The sequence below is a fragment of the Pleurodeles waltl genome, chromosome 2_1 (genome assembly GCF_031143425.1).
Source record: "Pleurodeles waltl isolate 20211129_DDA chromosome 2_1, aPleWal1.hap1.20221129, whole genome shotgun sequence".
NCBI classification, from domain to species: domain Eukaryota; kingdom Metazoa; phylum Chordata; class Amphibia; order Caudata; family Salamandridae; genus Pleurodeles; species Pleurodeles waltl.
This window is the reverse complement of record NC_090438.1, coordinates 306,259,676-306,285,709: the sequence shown is the minus strand read 5'-3', so window position 1 is coordinate 306,285,709 and position 26,034 is coordinate 306,259,676. Positions and strand designations below refer to the sequence as shown.

Here is a 26,034-nt window from a genome sequence, read left to right as displayed (position 1 = left end):
GCATATGTCAGAAACGAAGGCACATCTGGCCAAGCCTGAAGAAGATGCTTTCGTACTAGTGGAATGGGCGAGATACCTTCAAGGGGACCTTTCCTCGCATGGGCCTAGAAAATCATACTGCAAAGTGCAATGCGTCTGTACAGTGCTCGCTTCTGGCAACTTTACTTTTTTTGCACCAACATGGACTATGAATTGCTAATCATCAGACTGTAATTCCACAGTCCTGTCTCTTTAGCAGCTCTACTAATATCTGAAAGGCGAAGACTCTCCTTCTCCAGAGTAAAATGAGGCAGAGAGAAAAATGTACGCGGGGTGAGAAGACTGATCAACAGGGGACAACTTCACGACCTTTGGAAGGTATGGAGCATTTGCCCTTAAAGCCAGCTTGCAAGGAAAGAAAGATGTTAAGGTGGGGAGGATGTGCTGCGCCTGCGTCTCACTCCCACGTACGAAGAAATGGCTATCAAAGAAACTGTAAAAGCATCAATGGTAAGCAATGCATGGGCTCAATCCAACAGAGACCCAAACAACAAAGCGAGAAAGAAATGGTTACTTATCGGTAGCAGTAGCTTTGCAGTTTCAACACTTTCTGGATTCACAACCTGTGCATTATTCCACCATCTGGTGGTTGGGTATAAAAATGATTATTTTCTCCAACTTTTTTTTCTGTTGGTAAGCATTGTTGTTTATCATTTGGAGGAGTGTCCTTCCCCCCATAATGCAAGACATGGCGCACACACTCTGGAAGCTCCACTGAAGGGTCATCTTCAGATTCTTTTTATCCAGCATCCTTGTGTGTATATAGCTTCTCTAGTGCAGTTTTAACTGTCCTGTTCTCCCCTTTGCCAAAGTCTGCACTCGTTTTCTGGTGAAGGTGGAGGGGTCATATGTTAATCCAGAAAGTCTTTGAGCTGCAAAACTACTCCTACAGGTAAGTAACCATTTCTTTTTCCAATGTGACTTTCTGGATTAACATGTTGTGCATAAATTATGTGGTGAGGTGTTCCTCTCTTCTGTATGGGTTTGGGTAGAAAATGAGTGTGAATTTGTAAACAGCTGGAAGTACTTTCTGTCCCACCTGTGCATCTTTGCTTGCCTGAATGTCTACAGTAGTATTTTATGAATATATCACAGAGGACCGTGTCGCTGCCATGCAAATATTGCTCATCGAGACATTCAATAGAAAGCCCCTCTGAGGAGCACACCCATGGTCTTCCTGCTACTGCAACTCCTGCTGCTGTTTGACACCTTTGTATTGTATGGACTGTTCATCTTGCTGTAGTTCCTTAGGCCACTGGTAACCCTTTAGTTGCTGCTGCGAAAGAGACTAAAAACTGATTGCTGCTCCTGATTGATTTCATTTCCATCAAGTAGTAAATCACTTCCCTCCTGATGTCCAGCACACAGAGGGCACATTCTGCTAGTGACTTTAGGTAATTTGGCTGACATGAAAGTGTGACAGAACTTTGAGCAGGAATTTAGAATTAGTTCTTATGACTTTCCTGCCTTTTTAAATTCTAATGTATAGTTCCTGCACCATTAGTGCTTGTTGTACACTCACTTTGCGTAGTTTATGTTATGGCAAGTAGGAATACAGTTCCAAGTGAGGAGTTTTAGACCAGTGCTGTGTATGGGTTCAAAAGGTGGTTTCATCAGTGGTGCAAGTACCAGACTGAGATTCCATAGAGGGATTGGTGTTCTATGAGGAGCTACTCTTTTTGATCCTTCCAGAAACCTTTTGATCACTGGTGTCTGAAAGAAACCTTTTCCTAACGCACCACTCTTGAGCACCACAATAGCCACCAGGTGTACCTTTACAGTGGCTTAAAATGATTCTTTGTCCAACAGGTATGTGTGGCATTTCACAACTGTGGAGCCCTCCGATGTGTTCTGTGAGCCACTGTCTTCGGTGCACCATTTTCAAAACGTTCCATATATCTTTTTTTTGTTTTTTGTAACCCTTCTGAGTTGTTTGTCTTCTTGGTTCTCTCAATACCTTCAAGGTTCTTTTTGGCAGCTGGAGGTGTCCAAATTATGGGTTTCTCTTTTGCAGCCGTGCTACTTCCCCCAACTGCTTGGTTAGAATGACTTGGCATGTCATTAGTGGTCTCACGCTTCTCTGTGTAAGTTTTACTATTTCAAAGAACTAGTTTTGTCTGGACCACTGCAGTGATACGAGTATGAGAGTCATGCTTGTCTTCTTGAATCTATAGTAGGAGCGGGCCCAAGGAAATTGGTGGAAAAGCATATTTAAATTTCCCTGACTATTCTATTGAGAGGGCATTCCCCAGCGATTGGTGTCTTGGTTACCTGTCCACCTGTGAGCTTCCCCATTTGTTGAAGACCTACTGTAGCACTTGCTAGTTTAGTTCATATTTGTGGGATGTGCTGTATTTTCTGCGACTTTTGTGTTCCTCGCTTCCAGCAGGTAGGTTGCCACCAGCGTTAGGTTCCTCTGAAATGCCCATGTCCAAATCTCCTTTGCTAGGGTGGATAGTCAGGGGACCTTATCCCCCTGTTTTATGAGGAATAACATGATTGTAGTGTTGTCAGGGTCTATCTCTAACGCCTTCCCTGATTTGAAATTGGAAGGCTTTTATTTTAAGGGTTAGGCATACTGTCTTGAGTTGCAGGACAGCTACTTGTTTGACTGCCCCTCTCCGGCTCCACAGGCCTCTAGTGTTCATTCTGCTCATGTGTACTACTCATCCTGTGTGAGATGCATCCATTGTGATGGTCACTGTGGGAGCTGGATTCCTGAAAGGGCTGCCTACTGTGATATTGTTGCTGTTTAACCATTCTATTTCCTTGTGTAGCTTTCCTGTTAGAAACCATCATATCTTCTAAACTCCCAGTCACTTGTGACTAGCATCTCTGCAACCACTCAGTAAGTGGTCTCATGTGGAGCCTGGCATCTGTATCAAAGCTTTGCATGCTGCCATCATACCCTTGAGCTTCCCCTCCATTCTCACTATCAGAGCTCTCCTCTTCTATTAAAGCCAATCCTGTTCTGTCATTGTCTGTACTCTTTTCAGTATCAGGAAGGCTTTCTCCAGTTGAGTCCAGTGTGACACTCAAGAAGTTATTTTGTTTTGTTTTTCTGCTTTCGTGGATGACTTTTATAAGTTGATAGAGAAATCAAGTTTGTGTAGTGTTTGTATTCTTGTGTGTGTGCTGTCCTTGCACTGCTGGTATGACCGCCTTTAAAAGCCAGTTGTCCAGGTAGGGTAGACGTGAAGCCCCCTTCTTCGCAGGTGGGCAGCTATGACAACTAGGCATTTTGAGAAGACCTGTGATGCCGATTTTATCCTAAAAGGCAATACTATGTACTGGCAATGGGCTTTGTCTACTACAAATCTTACAAATTGTTTTTGTTCATTGGCCCACATAACAATACATCCTTGAGGTCCACATTTATCATGCAGTACCCGTTTCTGAAGAGTGGAATAACCTTCTGCAGCGTTTGAAATTTCTTTGCTTTTATGTATGAGTTGAGAGTCCTGAGATTCAGGATGGGCCTTAATTACAAATCTGTACTAGGGCATATGCAGAGTTAACTCCCTGTCTGCTTTCTGAGATTGGTACCGTTTGTGTAGCCTTTAATTTTGGCAGATCTGCCATTAGTGTCCTTGATGCTTTGGTGCCTCACCCTTGGTTTTATATCAGGTGGTGTTTTAGCAATTTCATGCAATATACATGTTAGATCATGTTGACTATTATTAGGAATCCTCGGATTCTGACCCCTACCGCTGTTGAGTGGCAGAGGTCCTGTGGTGCAGATTCACTTGCTGGTGTGCAGGATGCCCACGATGTCTCTGTGTCACTATACTTTTTCACTCTTTGGAAGGAGATGTAAACTAATGTCTGAAGAGTGACTCTCCTGCGAAGGTTATGTTAACAAGGGCTGTCTGCACCTCCTGTCTGGAACCCAACACTCTCAGACCAGCAGGCATCCTGAGTAAGGTCCCTAAGCACAGCTTATACATGTGGAAAAGGATAAAGTACAAATAATTTGATATAGACTAACAGGGAAGAAACCCTAAGTGGAAAGCACAGAGAGTTTTTAAAAATGCCCTCACCCACTAGATAGTGGCAAGCTTCATCATAGGGCTGTTAACACACCCTGGTGCAGACTAACACTAAGGGCTAAAGATTTTTTTTTTTTTTTTTTTTATTATTTTTTTTTTTCAAGAGGGATCCACACAGAAAGCTTTTGAAACTGTCTAAGAGGGTACCCTCACAATTTTCTTTAGGGCCCCTTTTGGCATGGTTAAAATAATCACAACGGGGTGTCACCGGGAAACTAAATCCCTGTCACCCTCTCTGCTGGTAACATGTTTTAGCTGATCTATAGCCCCTTTGGATCAATGGTCTTCCTCAGGATACAGATCCCTTATAAAGAGCCTCCTGGGGTATGACTATATGAAGGCAGTCAAATAATATTAGGCAATACTTGATACTCGTAGAGACCTTCAAGGAAGTTGACCAAGTTTCATTATTATTCCAAACCCCGGAGTGGGAATGTCACCATTTAATCAAACACTCATCAAGGTCCAATGTTGCCTTCAGAACCACTTGTGACCCTCCCACAAGGGTAGTAACTGTCTGCTTACAGCACCCAGGGTCAAAGGTCAACTTTAGACAGGTGAAGCTTATCTTTCCTTCCAGTACCAGCGCCTTTCCCCTCTTCTGATGTTGGTCAGGGAGGTCTCCATATCTTCCCACGGTTGATGGGCATACCTGTTCAGGAGGGAGTTAGAATCTGCAATCTTCCATTGTCTGGTGGTGGACCCACAGATGCTGGAGTGTTAATCCTTTGTGGACTGTGGACACAGTGCTAGTCACTGAACCCCTCATGTAAATAGTGGAGTGTCTGCTTATTTTCTCCATGCATGGAATAATAGCTTTTGATGAGGCTGGCTCTCTATAGGCCTCTTTTCATAATCCGTGCTTGGTAACATGAGAAGCTTGTTTCTTCACTGAGAAGTTAGCAGGGTCTTGACTAAGAAGCATGATTCCCCTGGTTCCTTTTCCACTTTGACACCACAGGCATCTGCTCCATGTTTCATCACTGTGTTGTATACCAAGATGTGATCAGACAGTAAGGGTCTCAAAGGATATGTGTCCACCTCCTCTTCCAGAGACTCTGAGTCAGTGACATGCAAGTCCTCTCATGGTTTGTCCTCAAATATGCCCTTGAAGTACTGGTCATCGCCTAATCCTGTTGAATCAGGAGGCTTCCTCCTCTTCTGGCAGTTCAATTGCTGCTAGTGGTGGCAACTGTGGTTCCTCTGGCTGTTTGGCTTTGGCCTTCATTTTGAGTGGTGTTTCCTTTGAGAGTCGGAGAGGGACCCTTCAAGGAGTCAAACTCCTTTCTGAGGAGGGCCTCTAGACGGTTTCTGCTTCTATTGACTTCAAGTGCTTTATTTTCTGTGTCATCTGTAGGGAACCGTTCCTTTGTTGCTTAACTTTCAACCTCTCATGTCTGCTTCTCCCTATTGTGCTCCACATCGCTTTTGGAGTCTAGACTGGGTCTGAGGGCTTGCTCCTGTGGTATCTTTTGTCTTTGATCTGATGGGCTCCTTGGGCCCTTGTTTGGACTCTAGGACTTTGAAGTCCAAAAAGACATCTTGATCGTTAGTCTGACCCTTCCAGCTCCGTTCCAGAGCCCCCATGTACCTAGAGTTTCCTGCTTTCGGCAGCCTCAGCCTTCGTCTCCTTACCTTTTTTGGCATCAACCATCTTGACATCAGATTACAGCTGTTACACAATTTCATCACTGTAAGTAATTTATATGTGAGGGATATGTTTCTGCATTTGCGCCATGGCGTAATGCACCCATCTCTTCTTTAGCCTTTGGTTGAAATTCTGCACGTAGGACAGACTCCTCCGATGAAGAACCACAGGTAAGCTATAGGGCTCAGATGGTCTGACACCAGCCTTAGAGAGCTAACCTTCAGCAGCCATTCATCGAGGTTTAGGAGCACGGATATCCCTATTCTGTGAGTGTGCGCCATCATCATCACCATCCTGGTAGAAACTTGAGATGCGTATCACAATCTGAAGTGGGGGGGGGGTTGCAAATTGATAATAGGTAGAACCTACCACAAAATGAATGTACCCTCTGCACCACTGCAGGATTGGAATATACAAATGTGTCCCCCAAGGGACACTATTCAGTCTTGTAGGTCCATTGCCAACAGGATCTGTGCCAGTGAAAACATCTTGAGTTTATCCTTGTCGAGAAATGTATTCAAAACCTTGAGTTTAAGTATGTGAAGACGAAAACAGCAGAAGAAATATCCATGTCCAACCTCTTGCTCTGGGAGTAGCTTGCCTGCTCCTTTGTTTAGCAAGGCTTTGACCTTTTGTTGCAGAATACAAACTTGCTCGTCTGACTAGGTCGAGAATGCTGGAAGAATCAGGGGGAGGGACAACTCATGGAAAGGAGGCCATAAATTGTTTATTTTAATTAAGACCCACGGGTCCATCATGATGGCTAAGCAAGCCTTCACATGGTGCAAACCTTCTCTATCAAAAGCCAATAGTGTTTCCTTGAGGGGGAAACTGAATCAGTTTTGTAGGTGGTGCGACTGAGAAGAGGGCTAGTGCTGACATTGTCTGGTCTTGTGTCCACTTGCCAAAACCCCCCCATACCCTTAACTCCCCAATAAATTGCCAGATACATTGGCTTTGCCAACTAACATGAAAGGCACCTGAGGAGAGTTGATGGTGGATTTAATTTCAGCAGACAGCCAAAGGCACCAAACAATTGGAAACGACTACAGGCATCAGTGAAATAAAAATAAGCCGCGAAGGAGCAGAATATTTAAGGAAGTCGCAAAGGGGGAATTAATCCTCAGTGCCAAGCACTGGGAGAAAAGGCAAGTCATAAGTCGAGAGGAAACATCAGTAGAGGATAGCGGGACAGAGAAGTACAATCAAGGAATGACCATTCATGAAATGACTTTGAAACAAAGTACATAAGAGCTACATAGCAATGGAAGGTAGAAAGCCATCAGTACTGTAGTTAGGGAAGAAAAGATCAGAGGCCATCCAAGGTATTTGTATGGTGTCAATAACAAACATCTCAATCATGAACATACTGAAAAGACATATATGGGTTTACACTTTCCTAATTTTAGGTTCATTTAGTTCCTTTCAACATAAGTATTTATTAATTACTAATTTAAGAAATTTAGGTCGGGATTGACAGTGCTTTTGTTGCCTGACCTGTTGTGATCAACAGAAAATGTGCTTTTGTATATCCGATTAGGAGAACAGCTTAGGCTCCTCCCATACGTTGGTTCTCTTGACTACATCATTTGATCAGGCAGACGTGTGCTTCCCTGAACAGTTGTGCTTCCACACACACAATATATATATATATATATATATATATATATATATATATATATATATATATATATATATATATATATATATAAAAAACAAAGGTTACATGGACTTTATAGTTACATTTAAAATGTACAAAACCTTAGAAATTTGCCAGTCAGATTTACCTCAAAGAACTAGAACTGGCGCCCCCATCATGAACCGTTTTTTGTCAAAATATTTACTGCACATATTACATTGGTATTATCAATGATGTAATCAAAGATGTCAAAAGTATCATAATTTGTGGGTAACTACCAGTGCATGATGAGGGCACGAGTTACTTACCTTAGGGTATGAGTTATAGTTAGCTGAGATAACTCTAACTATAACTGGCGAATTTATGAGGTTTTGTACGTTTAAAATGTGAGCCTAACCATAACGTCCCTGTAACCTTTGTTTTTTGTCAGTGAATTTCTGTTTTTTTCAACGTATAGTAATTTTCATTATTTCACTAATACAACCACTGCCACACAAGTCCTTTGGCCGTGGACTACAGCAGTTGGCCACAGGCCCTGGGCTGCGGCCAGGCCCTGAAACAAACCCTTTATAAACACCCAACCTGCACAGCCTTCTCCTGTGTGCAGTAGGGGTTGCCTACAAGGGCTCGCCTGCAGCCCATCCCTGTGGCCAACCCTCCAAACCATACAACCCGATGCTGTGCGCGGCCCTTTGCGCATACACAGCGGACGTTGGCAGCGGCCTCTCTGGGTGTGAGAATAGGTGTGAGAGGCTGTATCTGAGGGGTAAGAGTGGCTGTCAGAGTGTTTGTCTGGGTGTGAGAGTGCTTACATCAGTGTTTTAGTGGGCGAGTCATTATGTGCACAGGATTCTGAGTGGGTGAATCAGGGCGTCAGTGGGTCTGTGAGTGATGTGTGATGGTCTGAGTGGGTGCATGAGGGTCTGACTGGGGCTGTGAGTGCATGAGGGTCTCAGTGCGAGACAGAGTGAAAGAAAGTGAGAGGGAGAGAGAGTTTAAGTTTTGATGTCTGATATGCTTATGAGTTATTTGTGTCAAATTAGAAATAAAATAAAAAGTTTTAGAAATATATAGAATTTAAATAAATGAATAAAAACAGAAATGAGTCCAGCTGGACTTGAACCCCAAAAGGTCAGAGTGAAGGACTTCGACCTTCACTCTGAACTTTGGGTTATTTTGTTTATTTATTTATTTATTTTCCAAGCCTTTTATGGGCTTATCTGGGACTGTGAGGGAACCCTCAAGGGCTCCCCTGTGGTCCCTACATATTTTCTTTATTTATTTTTCTTTTTTTCATTTATAATAAAATGTCCTTATGGGCTACCAGGCACTGCAGGGGATAGGGCTTCTCCTGCAGTGCCATTGCTTCAGCAAACACAGAGCTGCTTTGACAGCAGCTCAGTACTTGCTGAAGCATATTATCTCTGTGGGACAGAGATGAAAGCTCTGCTGTTTGACAGTGGGACCTGCTTTAAAAGTACAGCTGTCAAACAGCTATGTCCCAGAGGTGGGCACCCTGGGACATAGCAAGAGCCAGTCCTGGGGGATGGTGGTCCCCAAGGCCATTTGTGGCTCCACGGGGGAAAGGGGATGGAGGAGGGGAGGCGCACGCAGCTTTAATTTTGAATGTCACTGGGATATGGCCCATCCGGGGGGGCCTATTTGAAAAAACAGACGGGGAAGTCCGTAGTGTTTTGGGTTTTTTTTGCTGCGAATATCGCGAACTTGCGGCAAAAAAATAATTTTAAAAATGTGGGTTTTTTTTGTTTTTTTTAATCTGGGGGTGTCCCTCTGATGTCCCATGACCAAGACTTGCATGAGTCGAAATGTGTTAGTGTTTGCTCTTAGAAAATAAAAGTGCTTTGTTAATGCAAGACTGGAGTGCGGCATTGACATTTGTCACATATATATATGTATATATTGCCTACAGGCCTTGCAGCCAACCCCCGATGTGCACAGCCAAAGGACGTGCGTGGAGTGGCGTTGGGTGCCTACGGGGGATTCGCACAGGCCAGACCCTGCAGCCAACTTCAGCGGTGCGTGGCGAGGGTTGGATTAATGTAAAGTATTAATGTAAAGTAACTAAATATTACTTAACACTAAAAATAAAATTAAAAAAACATAGAAATTTACTGAAAAACAAAAATTACAGGGACATTATAGTTAGCTTCAAATTTTAAACGCACAAAACCACAGAAATTCAACAGTTATTGTTATACTTATCTCTACTATAAGTTGTGGCCTAAGGTAACTAACTCGCGCCCTCACCATGTACTGCTACATCCCCCACATATTACATCAGTAATGACATCTTATATGACATAATTCATAATATAACTGCAACATTTTCAATAACATTAGTGATACCAAAACCGAGCATGGCGGGGTGCGAGTTATAGTTAGCTTAGGGCATGAGTTACAATTTCCTGATATACATATAACTATAACTGTTGAAATTCTATGGTTTTGTGCATTTACATTTTAACCTACCCACATATATATTACGTAGTGGTGGTCGCCAACAGGTAGTTCTAATTAGGTCAGCTGTTCCATAGGAAAAGCATTTTTTGTGTTGTTAATAACTTTGGCACTGTTTGAGGAATCTGCATAAAACTTTCCAAAAAGGCACTACTTTTTTACTAGTTTGTGCATGGAAGGTTTTGAGGAAATCAGTCAAGCGGGGGCTGAGATAAAAAAAGGGGGTCCAAAATACAAAATATTCTTGTATTTTTCATAGACTTCTTTAAGACGGGCTATTGCAAAAACTGCTGAATGGAATTATACCAAATTTGGCAGGAAGCTAGATCTTGGCCATCAGAATGGTGCTTTTCAGATTTGATGTAAATCAGTAAGCAGTTTGAGAAATGTAGGTTAATTAATAACTGTATATCTGGACGGTTGGGCCCGCAAGAGACTCTCGAGAGTGCCAATTTAAGAAAGTAGCATTTTGATTGGCCCAGGGAGCTTTATTTCCCTTGGGCCATCTAGCTCCCACAGAAGTCAGACTCCCTCAGGAGCAAGCATTCTGACTGGCTGCCAGCAGCACAAAGCACAAGAAAAATGTTGCAGGCAGCCATTACAGGGCTAGGTTACTTAGTCCTCTATACTGAAGGAAACATTTTAAAGTAATATAATGGGGCAAGGAAGGGATACCCTGACCCACCTAGGCCCCAAGGGACAGAATGACCCTGGGACCAAAAACAATGCCAGGAACCCCATGGAACTTCCATGGTACCGGGGGAAAAAAATAAATAAACAAGATAGCAGCCAGGCTGCATTCATTAAGTTTATGCCCCAGGGAGCTCAACCCTAAGGTTATATTCAGTAGGGGGAGGGGAAATGTGTGCCTCCCCCTCACCCCCGAACCAATTAAAAGTCTAGGTGTGTTCCCGTGCCCCGAGAGCCTTACCGCATTTGAAACTAGTACCATGACTTTTCATTTTGGCCTTCGTATCAAGCTAATTTAGCTTGAGATAAAAGGACTAGGACTGTCCATGACAATGTGAGATCCACGACCTGTTTTCTGATCTTTAGGGGTACACCACGCTTGTCCTCAGAGACTGATGGACTATTCACCCTCTTCAGGGTTCATCACTTTAAGTGGTGGTGATAGCAAGCCATGTTTTGTGATATACAGTTTAAACACGCCTTACTATCTGTGCCAGTAGAAGTGTGGCCTACGGTCCCCTCTTGTGTAAAGTTCTACTGCTATCAGAGTCCCAAAATCTTACACTAACGTCTCATGGACAGGTAGAGTACATGTATATGTACAATAAGCTTGTAATACATGTGTGGTAGTAGGTCTATGTGTGAGTATGAGTACTAAATCTATTGGGTGTACTGTGGCAAGGAACTACCTGCATTCCTTGGGCTGAAGGGTGGAGACCCAGGCACTGATATGAGGATGATGGAGACCGGGATATCTTTAGAAATTCCATGAAGACTTTGTTAGAAAGGGGTCATTGATTATTTCTTACCGAGCGATGCCACTGGGTAGATGATAGAGAAGGGTGGCACCGCTGTTACCTTTGTCCAAGGTTAGTATGTTTCTTGGTAAGGCTTGCCCTTTTTTCTGCCCCAGATTGCTGCTTCAGAAAGATGGACAGCCAGGTGCAGAAAAAAAAAAAAATCACACATCATTGTGCAAGTATTGAAGGTGTCCCTTTTTGAAAACAGCTCCAAGGGCTTAGTCTTGGAAGCAGCCTGAGAAGGCAACCAAGCAACCCAAATGGGTTCTGAAGTTTGAACCATGGATTTACCTCCCCCGTCTCGAAAATGCTCATAAAAGTGGGATCAAAACCAGCCTGCTTTGTTCTAGTCACAAGTTCAAAAGGAGTGCTCCACAACGTACTCTAAGAGCTGCTGTGTAACCAGGGTCTGTGTCTGCCTGAAAGCTAGTCTTCCAGAGGTGAGGGGGCATCACATGAAATCACCACTTTCTGCTGGAGGAGCAGCGAATCAGTATTGAAGAAACCTAAAAGCGTGTCTGCTGAGAAAGGGTGGGACTTGTGCTCTTGACCTGCAGGAGGAGACACTGTTCAGGACGGGAAGGACCAGTGTACTCCCAGTGTTAAAAGTAAAAGAAGTTGGCCAGCTTAAGAGACGCCTGCGGAGAACGGGTCTCAGTTTCTCTATATAGAGTAGGTGCTAGGCAGCAACGACGACTGTACCAGAGAACGTATCTGGAGTTGACCTGGCAGACTACCGCAGTCCTAAATGACCGGTGCTGCCACTAACTACAGAAAAGTTTGAGCAATGCCAAGGTGGAAAGCTCCAAACCAGCCTCATAGCCGCAACAGTCACAATGCCAAAAAAAGGCTCCGCCGGGAGACTTTAACGCTGACAACTCAAGCGCCGGTTCACACCTAACTTCGGAAGGTTGCCACTGCTGAGAACTAATATCACTGCCACAGCATGCCTAAGGAATATCCACTGGTGATGGTCCTACACACAACTGCTGTAGTGGCAAATAAGCACCAGCAGGAACTGTTCGCTTCCTCCGAGCATCCGAGACAGCCACCAAGCAATGTCATGTAACCACAAGTTACAGTTGTGCCTCGTGGTGAGAGAAGGACTGAAGCTTGTGTAGGTAAACCCAGCGAAATCACCACAGCTTTAAGACTTTCTACTGAGTTCCCTCTTGAAATTCATAAGGACTCTGGACAACATGCCACTTATCCCAGTTTCTACTAGTAACCTGATGGTAACAATCAGATCCCGGATCTCAGAAGTAAGAAAGACAACTAAAGGGTAGTGAAGAGGAGTGTAGTACCTCATAATTAACAACTTAAAACTGTATTTTCATCAACATAAATACTAGACATTATATTACTGTGTGTGTGGTTCACCTGCTGAATTCTGAGATAATGCTCCCCATTTTACCTCCCTGAGAAACCCGACACTGCTCGGCCCCACAATCCTAACAACAAGGTAAGAAAAGAGATGTACTTGGTCCAGGCTGCACAGCCACAATAGGACTGCCCGCCAGGACCCCAGTTGCAAATGATGACACGCACCACGGTTTGGGCCTAGTAGCCCCGATTTACTCCCGTACTGCCTTAAACGGGGTCCGACGGAACGAGTATAAAGGGTGAATGAATAGGTACACGAGCACAAGAATGAGTTACTGAGTGCATGACTTATGTGACGACAGCGTATGATGTGTCATGACTTACAGAGCGTCTAAATCCATCAACGAATGAAGAAGTACTTAATTTATCCGTCAGACCTCGTTAGCATAGCTAAACCTCTTTACAATTTGAGAAAATTTTTTTACATACATTTTCTATCATTTTTTGCTAGCCTTAAAAAAACGCAAAGGTGATAATTTGCCTTGATGTAGAAAAGACTGCAGTATTCAGATGCAATTAAACTACAGGAAAGGAAATTAGGAAACATGAGCCGCCAGCAGCTGTTGAAGATCATAAACCGTGAAAGACAAGTAGGTTCATCTGTGCTTTTTTTAATGAGATGCCTAAAGGCACAACATTGTCTTTCATTTTATTATATTGTTTTTGTTCTATTATATTATGTTGTTATCATTTTGAAACACAGGATAAAGCCAAAAACAGAACTGGACATATTCCCTGAAATTGGCAACGCAGGGTACAACTGAAATAGCTAAGTCTCATATGGTTTACAATATTGATTTGTACACATAATCAGCCAAAGTACTCCTGTTGTTGGCGGGTAAGACCACATCTGCCAGGCACAGCAAAGCTGCCCACTGAGGACAAACGTAACCGTTCGAACACAAAATAAAAAAAATAAAAAACAGGACAGAGCCACTTTCCTGAAACCTCAAAAATATCAATTTAAACACGACAAATCGTAAAAAATGGTTCACAGACGACACTTACAGGGAGTGCAGAATTATTAGGCAAATGAGTATTTTGACCACATCATCCTCTTTATGCATGTTGTCTTACTCCAAGCTGTATAGGCTCGAAAGCCTACTACCAATTAAGCATATTAGGTGATGTGCATCTCTGTAATGAGAAGGGGTGTGGTCTAATGACATCAACACCCTATATCAGGTGTGCATAATTATTAGGCAACTTCCTTTCCTTTGGCAAAATGGGTCAAAAGAAGGACTTGACAGGCTCCGAAAAGTCAAAAATAGTGAGATATCTTGCAGAGGGATGCAGCACTCTTAAAATTGCAAAGCTTCTGAAGCGTGATCATCGAACAATCAAGCGTTTCATTCAAAATAGTCAACAGGGTCGTAAGAAGCGTGTGGAAAAACCAAGGCGCAAAATAACTGCCCATGAACTGAGAAAAGTCAAGCGTGCAGCTGCCACGATGCCACTTGCCACCAGTTTGGCCATATTTCAGAGCTGCAACATCACTGGAGTGCCCAAAAGCACAAGGTGTGCAATACTCAGAGACATGGCCAAGGTAAGAAAGGCTGAAAGACGACCACCACTGAACAAGACACACAAGCTGAAACGTCAAGACTGGGCCAATAAATATCTCAAGACTGATTTTTCTAAGGTTTTATGGACTGATGAAATGAGAGTGAGTCTTGATGGGCCAGATGGATGGGCCCGTGGCTGGATTGGTAAAGGGCAGAGAGCTCCAGTCCAACTCAGACGCCAGCAAGGTGGAGGTGGAGTACTGGTTTGGGCTGGTATCATCAAAGATGAGCTTGTGGGGCCTTTTCGGGTTGAGGATGGAGTCAAGCTCAACTCCCAGTCCTACTGCCAGTTCCTGGAAGACACCTTCTTCAAGCAGTGGTACAGGAAGAAGTCTGCATCCTTCAAGAAAAACATGATTTTCATGCAGGACAATGCTCCATCACACGCGTCCAAGTACTCCACAGCGTGGCTGGCAGGAAAGGGTATAAAAGAAGGAAATCTAATGACATGGCCTCCTTGTTCACCTAATCTGAACCCCATTGAGAACCTGTGGTCCATCATCAAATGTGAGATTTACAAGGAGGGAAAACAGTACACCTCTCTGAACAGTGTCTGGGAGGCTGTGGTTGCTGCTGCACGCAATGTTGATGGTGAACAGATCAAAACACTGACAGAATCCATGGATGGCAGGCTTTTGAGTGTCCTTGCAAAGAAAGGTGGCTATATTGGTCACTGATTTGTTTTTGTTTTGTTTTTGAATGTCAGAAATGTATATTTGTGAATGTTGAGATGTTATATTGGTTTCACTGGTAATAATAAATAATTGAAATGGGTATATATTTTTTTTTTGTTAAGTTGCCTAATAATTATGCACAGTAATAGTCACCTGCACACACAGATATCCCCCTAACATAGCTAAAACTAAAAACAAACTAAAAACTTCTTCCAAAAATATTCAGCTTTGATATTAATGAGTTTTTTGGGTTCATTGAGAACATGGTTGTTGTTCAATAATAAAATTAATCCTCAAAAATACAACTTGCCTAATAATTCTGCACTCCCTGTATAGGCGAAAAATGTCGGGAGAGGTATAACATTTAAATCGTAATAACAGTGAAAAAGCAGATAACCAAGATCTGTCTCAATTCTAGGGTGTCTGGTTCTTAAGATTACATTCAAATGTCATTCGTTTTATACCCTTTTGAGGTACGAGTTTAGTATAGATTATGGGAATGCAGCGGGATTTCTCCGAGCACACAGTGCATAGAACCAGAGAAAAAAAAACAGCTTTTAGTCAAATGTAGCTTCATAAGCATATCTGCCACTGGTCATGATGACGTCGGCCCTCTGAGAGCTCTCTTGACAATTAATCTGAGAGAAGTGCGGGACGAGGCATTGTAATTTACTTGTGATTTACGATCACATACATTTATCTGTCCATTCGTCGGGGAAAAAAAACATCACGCAGGATATACAACAGACGTTATTAAAATTTAACAGGGAAGTGATGTGTCTCTCAGTGAAGGGCTTAGGGCTGAGAAACGTGCAATGGCTGAGCCCCTATGGTCCCCTCACTTGGAAAACCTCAGGGGGCAAGAAGCAATAATGATTTAATTTAGAATCTATTTCTGCTACTTGGAAATACCTTCACGCTACCACAGTACTGCATTAAGAACAAAGACCGTAAACGAATATTTCAACGTTGTTGAAACTCTTGTTCAGTGTCTCCCAACAACAAGCACACTTTTTGCGCTGAACAGACCACAGACAGAATGACTCCATATAAGCCAAGGGTGAAGCAGCATCGAGCCTGGACTGTCGTCTCACATGCCTTGGCAGCATCCTGCAAGAAGTGGAAACTGCTGTGTAAGACTCCAGGCTCTACTGTACTCAGAGACAGACTGAACGTGCACCCAAACTCCAACAGGGGATTCCATTCTCAGTTTGAGCAAGAGAACAAACTCACACTCAAGTGGATCCCGGGGGCATGATGCAGGCCAAGACCCGAGGGTGCCTATAACCACCCAAGCCTACACGTGTATGTGAGAAATGGGAGGCTCAGGGGCCAATCATCACATTCTGCAACAGGGGCCCATCATTGTATGTTACCCCACTGGTGGATACTGTTACGAAGGAAGGAGGGTCCACAGAAGTGAAAATGGAGACTACCTACAGACGCACACCATTTAGTAGCATAAGTAACTACCTGGAGCCTTTTGACAGTAAACACAAGTGAAGGTTTTTTAGATTCCTTGACAGCTCTCCCACAAATAACCTCCGATAACCTGATCTTTCTTAAAGAGATTTCTCCAAAATAAAGCAGGACACATGCGACGACCCCAAAGGTTTTATACGATTTGGTTCCTGGCAACACATAGGTGGGTTAGAAGGGACCGGCCCAGGTTATACTTTTGTGTTCGTTTTTTTAAACATCAGGCCTTATGGCTACAGTTTGCAATCATTGTAGTAAATTCGTTGTTTAAGGCCTCCTTCTAGTTCCTTCTCGTGCTCGATATAGTTCACTGTATTGAATGGCTATATTTTTCAATGCCGACACTTTCCCCATATAAAAGTGCCATCCGTGTAGAGAAACAGTTATCTTTGCCTACTCTGCCATCTCTTATAATAACCGGAAGGAGAAGTTCTAGAATGATGGTTTGTTTGACAACATCCACTGATTGGACACAATTCACCGGATGGCCCCTTTAAGACACCTACTCTCAAAGTCCCTGGAAAAAACATTTCGGAAGAATTTTCATACATGTACTGCACCAGTTAAGCCTACCTTAAGTAGGTGTAGGTATTCTATATTAATTAGTGTGGAACAACGATGCAAATGTTTGTTAACACCAACAAGGCTAAACTTTGAGTTTTTACCACATTTCTCATCTTATCTTTAAAGTCAATCACCTGAGAACACCTATATTCCTGTCACTAGCTACCACGACTGTATCAAGTCAACATAGCCAGGGGATTTTCCACTATCATATTTGCAGATTTATTGTTGAGGGAGGGAGGGAGGGAGGGAGGGCGGAAACAAAAAAATACAAAAAAAAACCTTGGTTGCACAGAAAATAAAGCTGGGATCTAAAAGCTAAATATCAAGGAGTTTCAAAAAGATATTGTTCGCTCTACACTTCATATAACTCCACACATCATCAAAGAGACCATTTAAAGTGATGTCACGGATTACTCAGCCTCCGCTGTTTGGGCGAAATTACCCCTACATGTAGTCCACGCAGGCAGTGGTAGAATGCAGGGCCTTGCACGTGCTACATACAATACTTGGCTAAAGCCCTTGACATCAATGCCCGGTGCCATTGTATATCGTTGCAATAAATCTTGACCAAAGACTATGTCCCGTGTCCCCAACAAAATAAGATCGCATGTGCCCTGCATGTATCACGCCAAGAGTATCTCAACATATAACGCATTGTTAAATGCTATTGTGTGTATAGGAGGTAATCAGTTGGGTCATGTGTGGAGTCAGGGAAGTTGACCAGGAAGAAGCCGATTCTGACCTTTCTGACCTATCATGGCTTATGTACAGTTCATTCCAATAGACTTTCTAAAATAGGACGTCAAACGTCAAGAAAACGTTTGTGTAATGTAGAAATGCTTACCGTACATCGATACACAACAACTTTAAATCGCATCACAAAACAGACACGTGCCTTGGTATCTGCATCTAGAGTGTTTAAGGAATAACTCTGGCTTTTGTGTGTAATCTATCAAGCTTGCAGGGAAAAGTGAGAGTGTCAAGTCCCCATGCATTAGAATTTTAGCGTAGATATGTGTAAATTCGCTAGCGTTTATAGCACCAAACAGGAAGATTCCGCAGCTTGGTACCATACTGACATTTTTCCTGCACATACAATTTTTAGTAAACTATGAAACAACACATTGCGGTGGCAATATCTCAATCAATTGCAGACTGATGAAAGCAAGAACATTATACTTTGTTAGGGCACCTGTCTGCAGTGATGGCTTCAACTGGGTCAATATCTTGTTTCCAAGGAGACTAGAAATATTCTTCTCCATCTTTCCCATGTATTTCACCAGCAACGTAAATAGAATTTCTAAACATTATAAATCTTGGAAGTTAGACAGCGATACTTGTCATAATATCTGCGATATGACCAGAGGAACTGTTAAGACATGTAAATGTGAGATATTCTAGTTATCTTCAAGGTCAAGTGCATGATGATTTGAGAACCATGTAACTTGAAAAACAACCAAATCCCGATCAGATCATCAAGAGTCTGCATTTCAGTCACCCTGCCAGAGTGGGAGCACAGACCTTACTTATGAAAAATTAGTTAAGGTGAGGAGGACTGTGACAGCTGCCACTTCATCACTGCAGAACACACACGAAAATAAAACAAAATGGTAGAATAAGGCTAAACTGTACGAAATAAAAGGGATGCATGTACTTGGTTAATTGGGATAAAATGCACTTATCCTGGAATTCTAAAATCGTAAATTAACCAAATTAACTCGAGGTGTTACTGGTAAGTGTGAGGCCACTCTTAATTTGCCAAATTCAAAAGGGATTCCAACTATGAAAACATACATCCCATGCCTCATTCCCAAATAGTTTCACTTCTCAAACAGCTAATCGTATGCATCGCTCACTCTTCAAGGTGTTAACACTGTTAATCTCATCATCTACTTTTCTCACAGATGGGCTGTGAAAGTTCAAAGGCCTTGCCCAAATCCTTGTAAATTTTCATTACATCAGACTGTGGCAGACATTTTGTCCACAATTCATACAGTCTATTCAGAAAGAACCAAACCAAAAATAAATACAACGAAAGAGTTAAGTTCTAACGATTTGTGGTGTTTATTGTTTGAATAATCTTCTATAAAAAAAAGTATCTGGCAACAAAAAAGAGCTAAAGTGAGAGACTGAGTGAAGAGCAGAGAGCGTGAAGTACAAAGAGGCAAGCGCTGAGAGGCAAAGGGTGGATCTGCAAAAGGTGGACTGAGGTAAAGAGGCAGAGGAGAAAACGGGTAGCAGTAGAAGCAGACAGGACGCAGAAGCAGCAGAGTGATAAGGGGCCCAAAAGGGCCAAGACTAGCAGGATGGCTGAGGCAGTTGGGCATGGCCAGGCAACACATTCTGATGATTCAAAGAGTGAAGAACTCTGCCCAGATGAAAACGGTGTATACCTGCTGAAAATGAGACTGATTTGGAGATGGCCTCAAAAGCTTAGAGAGACTGAAGCCAAAAGTATCTTGGTACTCAAAGCAGGAGATGAAGGGGGCAGATAAGCACAAATGGCCTTGTATCTTCATAGCGGTCAAATTACCTCATTAAGGAAGTAGAATTACATCAGATAATTGTATAGATATAGGGAATACTTGCGAATTAAACTTTTGTTTGGGATCTGGAAATGAGCCAAATAACTGTAAAGAAAATGTAGTTTACAATTACGATTATCCCAAGCATACATGAATTATACAACAGTGTTGAAATTAATAAGAATACTAGGAATATACCAGAGAGAGGAGTCTGAAAAGATCCTAACATTACTGTTACATTTTGAAAACGTCTTCCGAATAGAATATAGATCGAATGTAATATTCCAAACTAAGACTGAACTGTTACTCTACATAGCCTCTTCTTAGATCACAAAATCTTCAAGTGTTGGCTTTAAATTATACCAGTAAGTGATGCAGAGTATCTACCTTTGGGCCTGTGCACTTCTTGTACCAACAGACACAAGCTAAACCTCAATGATGCTCAAAAAGATGGAAGCCCACCTGGGTTGCCTTCCTTAAAGATGTATAAGGGATGAAGCTTTTAAATAAAGGCAGAAGTGCTGCTTGCACAAATTGAATGAGATGCATATTTTGGACATTTCAATTAGTAGTCATGTCCCAGGAAAAGATAGATGGTTGCCTTGATCTGGTAATGCACAAATATGACAGCTGTAAGGACTCAGTGGTATTATCCTTCATTTTCACTCCATATGTGAGAAAGTCAAAAACGAAAAGGCCTGAACTTGACTGCAGGTCTTCCTTCTTCTAATAAGATTAAAAGAATCTCCCTCCATTTTCCTAATTTTAAAGTGTTGTGTCCACCCGTTAGCTGAAAAATCCAGTGGCAGTTACTGCCAATGGTGGGCAGGCAAATAATTTGAATTCTGCTTAAGTAAAGCATCTCTCTAAACCAAGAACATACAGTTTCAGCTTAACTGCCATCTTACTTCAAAAGGGGATAGGAGCAAATGCATATGGAAAAAAAACAGCTGTACAACAAGGAATGCATTTTGATAATGCAAATAATTAACCCTGGAAACAGCTCAAAAACCATCTAAAAATCCTCCTGATCTGTAAGTAACGAACAGCAAATTCTTCATCACCAGAAAACAAAAAGCAGAGAAGAGGCAGTATCACTGCATGATACGGACACGGGCTGGTGAGTAAGTGTAATCCTTTTTTGTTTAAATATCCTTCTCAAATGAGTTATATCACTAAAGAACAAGGTTAAGGACGGGGATCCACAACAAGCATCGTGCAGAAACGTGGCGTCACCACTTAATCAGCCTTCTAGTCAAAGAGTCATCACCTCTTGCACATTTGGGGTCTTCTCACATTTCACCTTTGTGATGCTTTTATGAGACAACTCTGACAGCAATGGAGAAGCATCCTATTGACAGCATAAAAAGTATGTCATATAACAAGCAACTAAGCTGCTACCCACCCTGTACACATCCAAAACTCAGGCAGCTACCTATAAAAATTTATTGAGTATGGGAAAACCTAAGCCTTCCAGTGAGTTAACAGCACATTTATCAGTCCGGTAAATCACAAACTAATATCCACGCTGATTATTAAAGGTTGCACAATATGTATGTAAAAAAAAATCTAAGCCCATATAAGTATGTATAAATTACCATTTTGCCCTGAATAACAATTAATGGCCTTAATTATAATGGAGCAGGGGTGTAGCATTTTTTATCTTAGTTATAATGCATTACGCATATTTGTGATGCCAACCGTTTGAACAGAAAAGAGCCATCATTTGTTATTTAATTCGAGAGCTGTTATAACAAGCATTTTATATGCATTCTCCGATGATTATATGGCACTCCCTATACTTAAGGCGGTTATATGATCCACAGAAGTGACAAGCACCTTATATTCTGTAGAGTACATCAAGATTAATATTAGAGAAAAGAAAACTAATAAATGTTCCACCTCTCTGGAGCTGTACTCTATTTTATCAATAGAAGTCAATGCATAATATTGTGCAGTGCTACAGCTGTGTACAGGATAAAAGAGGTCAACGAAGGGGGAGCATGAAAACAGTTACAGCAACGTTTACAAAGAAAACCTGTGCATGCTACTTGGGTTGCTGTTGGTCTCGACTTAAATAGGGCATAGGTTCTTCAACGGAAGAGGCACGATTTGAAAAAATTATTGGGGTAAATATAGGTCACAATCCTTGCAGCAGCAGGGACAACCAGGCACTATCAAAAACAGTGCACCATTCACTTTTTAAGGATTGCACAATCCTGCATTACTCCTGCGAGAGCATTCAGGAGGGCCACTCTGGGTCCTGAAAGAGTCATGTGGTACCACACGGGGGCTTCGCTGGGACCCCTGTCGCAATTTTTTTAAACATTTTTTTTATTGGAAGTCAGTCCCACTGGGCCCTACCCCACACACGCAAGGGGCAGGGTTCAGTGTACCCCTAAACCTGGCCTCTTTCATCTCTTCTTCTTTTTTTTTTTTTTTAATTTGCAATACTACAGGAGTACTGCGGGTCCACAATCCAGATATCACGATATTTCAATACTTAATTTCTCTAAAACAGCTGAACAGCTTTACAATAAAATCACAAAAAGTATGTTTTCAGAGAAACGATTTAGCTTTCTGACAAATTTGATACGATTCTGCTGAGCTGTTTGTTTCCCTACCTAAAATTTCTATGGGAATTTAGATCACGAAATGCATTTTGGGACCCACTCTTTCTTGGCTTCCGCTTGACGGATCACCCTGAACCTTTCCAGGAGGGATCAGAGATGGGTAGCTTTTTTTTGTTGTTTTTTTTTTAAAGAAAGTTGTGTGAAGATTTGTCAAACGATACTAAAGTTAAGAGGAAAAAAAACACGCTCTTCCGAAGTCAAGTGCGATCTCACTATTACTACACAGTAGTGACCGCGACAGAGGTTAAAAAAAAATTCCGTTGCCAGCATTAAAGCACAAGTCGTGGTGGAAAAGTGCCCCTGCAGGCTGTTATCCGGGCCGGCACAGAGGGCTGCTACGGCATGTCTTCATTGGCTAAGGTAATACATTTTACAACAGTTAAAACAGAGACAGCAGACTGTATCTTAGAATCAATAATACGATTTTATGGAGTACCTTAATACAAGGACATTCAGAGGGATATCAAAATATAAGAAAGATTTGACAGCTGTGCTACTACACTAACCTGTTAAACGCAGATCTGACATTTAGGAAAAATAATATTAGTGCCGTCCAATGTCACCCTCCGATTAGATTAAAATGACTCACTTCAGCACTCTCAAAATGTAAGGACCCCGGATTTAGCATACACCTTCTTGAAAGCTAAAGTAACTAAAACAAATGCAAGCATTTTAATTAACTCAAACAACAGGACCTAAAATTAATCCTTGAAAGGACAGAGGATACTGTTGACCTTTTTACATGCCAAGCCAGATGTTTCCACGATTTTCATTCCCACGCTGACATTGAAAAAGCAACAAGCTTTCTGTTAGTGCCCGCCCAATGCAGAGAGCTGAATAACCGGACTCTGCAAGTGGAAAGCAGTACTAGCGTGGGAAATGCTTCGGTTTTCTGCCAATGCTCAGATAAGGAAGCAGAAGAGCCCAGAATAAATGTCGGTGAAGGAATGTGACAACAAGAAAAGCTACTTCAGCAAACGCAGGGCATTACCTAAAGGGGCACATCCCATCCCTGATGGGAGAAGATGCTTGCAGCATTCCTGCCTGACACGAGCTTCAACTCTGTCACCAAAAGAAAAGTATTAACCTATGGATTACAGAAAAGCTTCACAAGGATACACCACAGCAGATATCCTCGAAGGATGATCTTGTAGTCTTTCTAATTTGTTATGTAAGAAATATATATATGGACCTCTTGATTTTGGGGGTGAGCAAGACGTCTTCCCTATGCTACTCGGGGTGCTGCCAAACCTCCTTATGATTTTGCTGCTCATTTGGGACTTAGAATAACTGGATTTTTACATATGCTGTATAACTCTGGATCTGGGAGCCTTCATGGAATTGAGTCCATCACTTACTCTGAATTTTGTAATAAAACCCTTTTTTTATTGAGCTACAACTCAATTATTGAGTGGGCCCCATTTCTTGACTGAACTGTTTACTCTGCTAAATGATGTTGTTAAAGCAGATATGCTAATCTATGTGTTGCATTATATCGTAGAAGCTAACTTAGCCGAAGTCGTGGCCTGCTTGCCAGGCCTCATGCAGAAGCAGAATTAATAAACGCACGATGTAGAAGTTGCTGGTGCATATGAACTGACTGTGAACTGACCGTGACTGGGAAGAAAAAGGAATTGGTTATAAATGAAACAATAGAGGAAGATGTGGACACTACAAGAAAGGAAGATTTAAGTGAAGGAGAACTAAGTGGTGATCGAAGGTTGAAAAGAAAGAATATCAAGTCGACGCTACGCAGGTCCTGAATGGGCATATGCAAATGGCAACACAAGTTTATGTCTTTTTGTTTTGATAGAGAAGTTCCCAGTCAGTATTTTGATGTAACCTGAAGGTGATCAGGAAGCTGAATTGTTGAGCTAATCTGGAAAACTTAAGAAAGAGTCTGTTGGAAATAAAACCGAAAGAGACATTGATAACCTGATTTGACAACTGGAAACCAGATGTGACAAGCTGCAAATCGATTTTGACAAAGGAAAAGGGTTCCGGAATGTGAAACTGAACTGTGAGAAAAAACATTCCTTCTTTCTTTATATTACTACACTTCATCTAAGAAGTTACTTCTGCTTTCTGATTCTTTACAGATCATGGCGGAGCTAAATAATCAAGATAGAAATATGAGGCGCTGTAGATACATGAGTGTTGGATTGGCAATTATGTGTGGAATAATGTTTATAGTGATGCTTGTGGGAATGACCATCATGATATGAAAAGAGCTATTACTTCTGCTCCTGTAACTACTACACTAACAGCTTTAGAGAGGTTTGAGCTAGATGAGAAATATTTGCATGACTATACTAATTATCAAGGAGAGCTTTCTTCTAATGTTTTCTAGCGCTTGTTGAATGAGTATGTTGAAACGATGGATGCGAGGAATTGTCTTGTGTGTACGCAAATTCCTTCCTCAGTAGAAGAAAGGGTTACGTACCATAGTCTTCTGCTAACATATGGAATAAGCTGTAGTTTGCTACTAACAAGATCCTATAACCAAGAGTACATACAGTATTTTTATTCCAATTATGACATAGTGTTTTCATTTGTTCCTATTATTAGATATCTGAGTAGAGTAGCTAAAGAACATAATATAGTATTAATTAGAGGATTCTTCGAGCCTACACTAACATTTGGACCCACATAAGAATAACCTAACATGCTTGCTTACACCTCTGGAATAGAGCTTTATAGGGCATACTGATAATAGGAGAAAAGCATTAAAAGAAAAATTAGAAAAAGGTTTAGAGAAAAAGACTTAATAGAATGATTATGCTTACACTTATATTAAAACGACGGGGAAATTAGCGTTAGATGCATTACATGTAGGGAAGCTTTGTGTATATATAGGCCATAATCATGCACTGACACTTTATTGTGGGAATGAGTGAATGTAGGTATGTGTTTTGTTTCAGAGTAAATGGACTTTTATGCTGAATAGTCCGGAATCTTTTATATTAATGGAATTAATGCTTATTACCGTCTTCCAAGAGGATGGTATGGGACATATTATTTGGGGATAGTTTTCCCTAAGATTTATCAGATAGATGACTTAAAGAAGTTTCCGAAATTGACCGAATTACATCATAAGTGACAGAGGAGGAAACCTTCTTCTGCAATTGTGGGAGATATCTTTGGTGCAGTGATTTCTTTAGTGGGACTCCTTCTGAATTCAATCAAGATACGAAAGTTATCTACTATTGTGGATAACATGCTGACAAACTTTACAGGGGCAATACTCCTGATAGATACTGAATTAGCTGCGGATAGAGCTAGGATGCTTCAAAATAGGCTTGCTTTAGACATTCTTTTAGCGAAAGACGGCGGAGTCTGTAGGATGATTAATGCTAGGCATTGTTGTTCATATATTCCTAACAATGATAGGGAGATAAGAGACTTACTCACTAATCTGACTAACTCAAGTAAGGATTTGAAAGAATTGCAGGAACCAGGTGTTTGGGAGAAAATTGGAAAAGGATTTGCTTCAGTGGGAAATTGGCTTAGTCAAATTTGGAATGGGGTATTATTAAAAAATCAAACAGGGGATATTAATGGTGATTGGTTGCATATTGGGATTATGGGGTATATGTAAATTATGTCAAAAGAGAACATTGAAAAGAGCTAAAAATAATCGGAAGAACGAACGAAACAGGGAAATAATTTATAGTGAAGAATTAAAAAGGAGACAAAATACAGCTGAAACAAAATTATGAAATGTTGGAAAATGAAAGGTGTGATGACATATTTAGTCATCAGTGGAGGGACTGTTGAAGCAGATTTGCTAATTAGAAATTATTAATGAATGTTTCTGTTTTGATTAACAAAAAGTTCATAGAGAAATTAATTGTAGAGAAAATAA

The 26,034-nt window shown here is 41.6% G+C and overlaps 1 protein-coding gene across 4 annotated transcripts in view; it reads right to left on the bottom strand.

The window, feature by feature from the left end:
- The window catches only part of KLHL13 (kelch like family member 13), a 368,477-nt gene that overhangs the window by 214,954 nt on the left and 127,489 nt on the right, over positions 1-26,034 (bottom strand). The gene's annotated exons all lie outside the window — the stretch shown is intronic.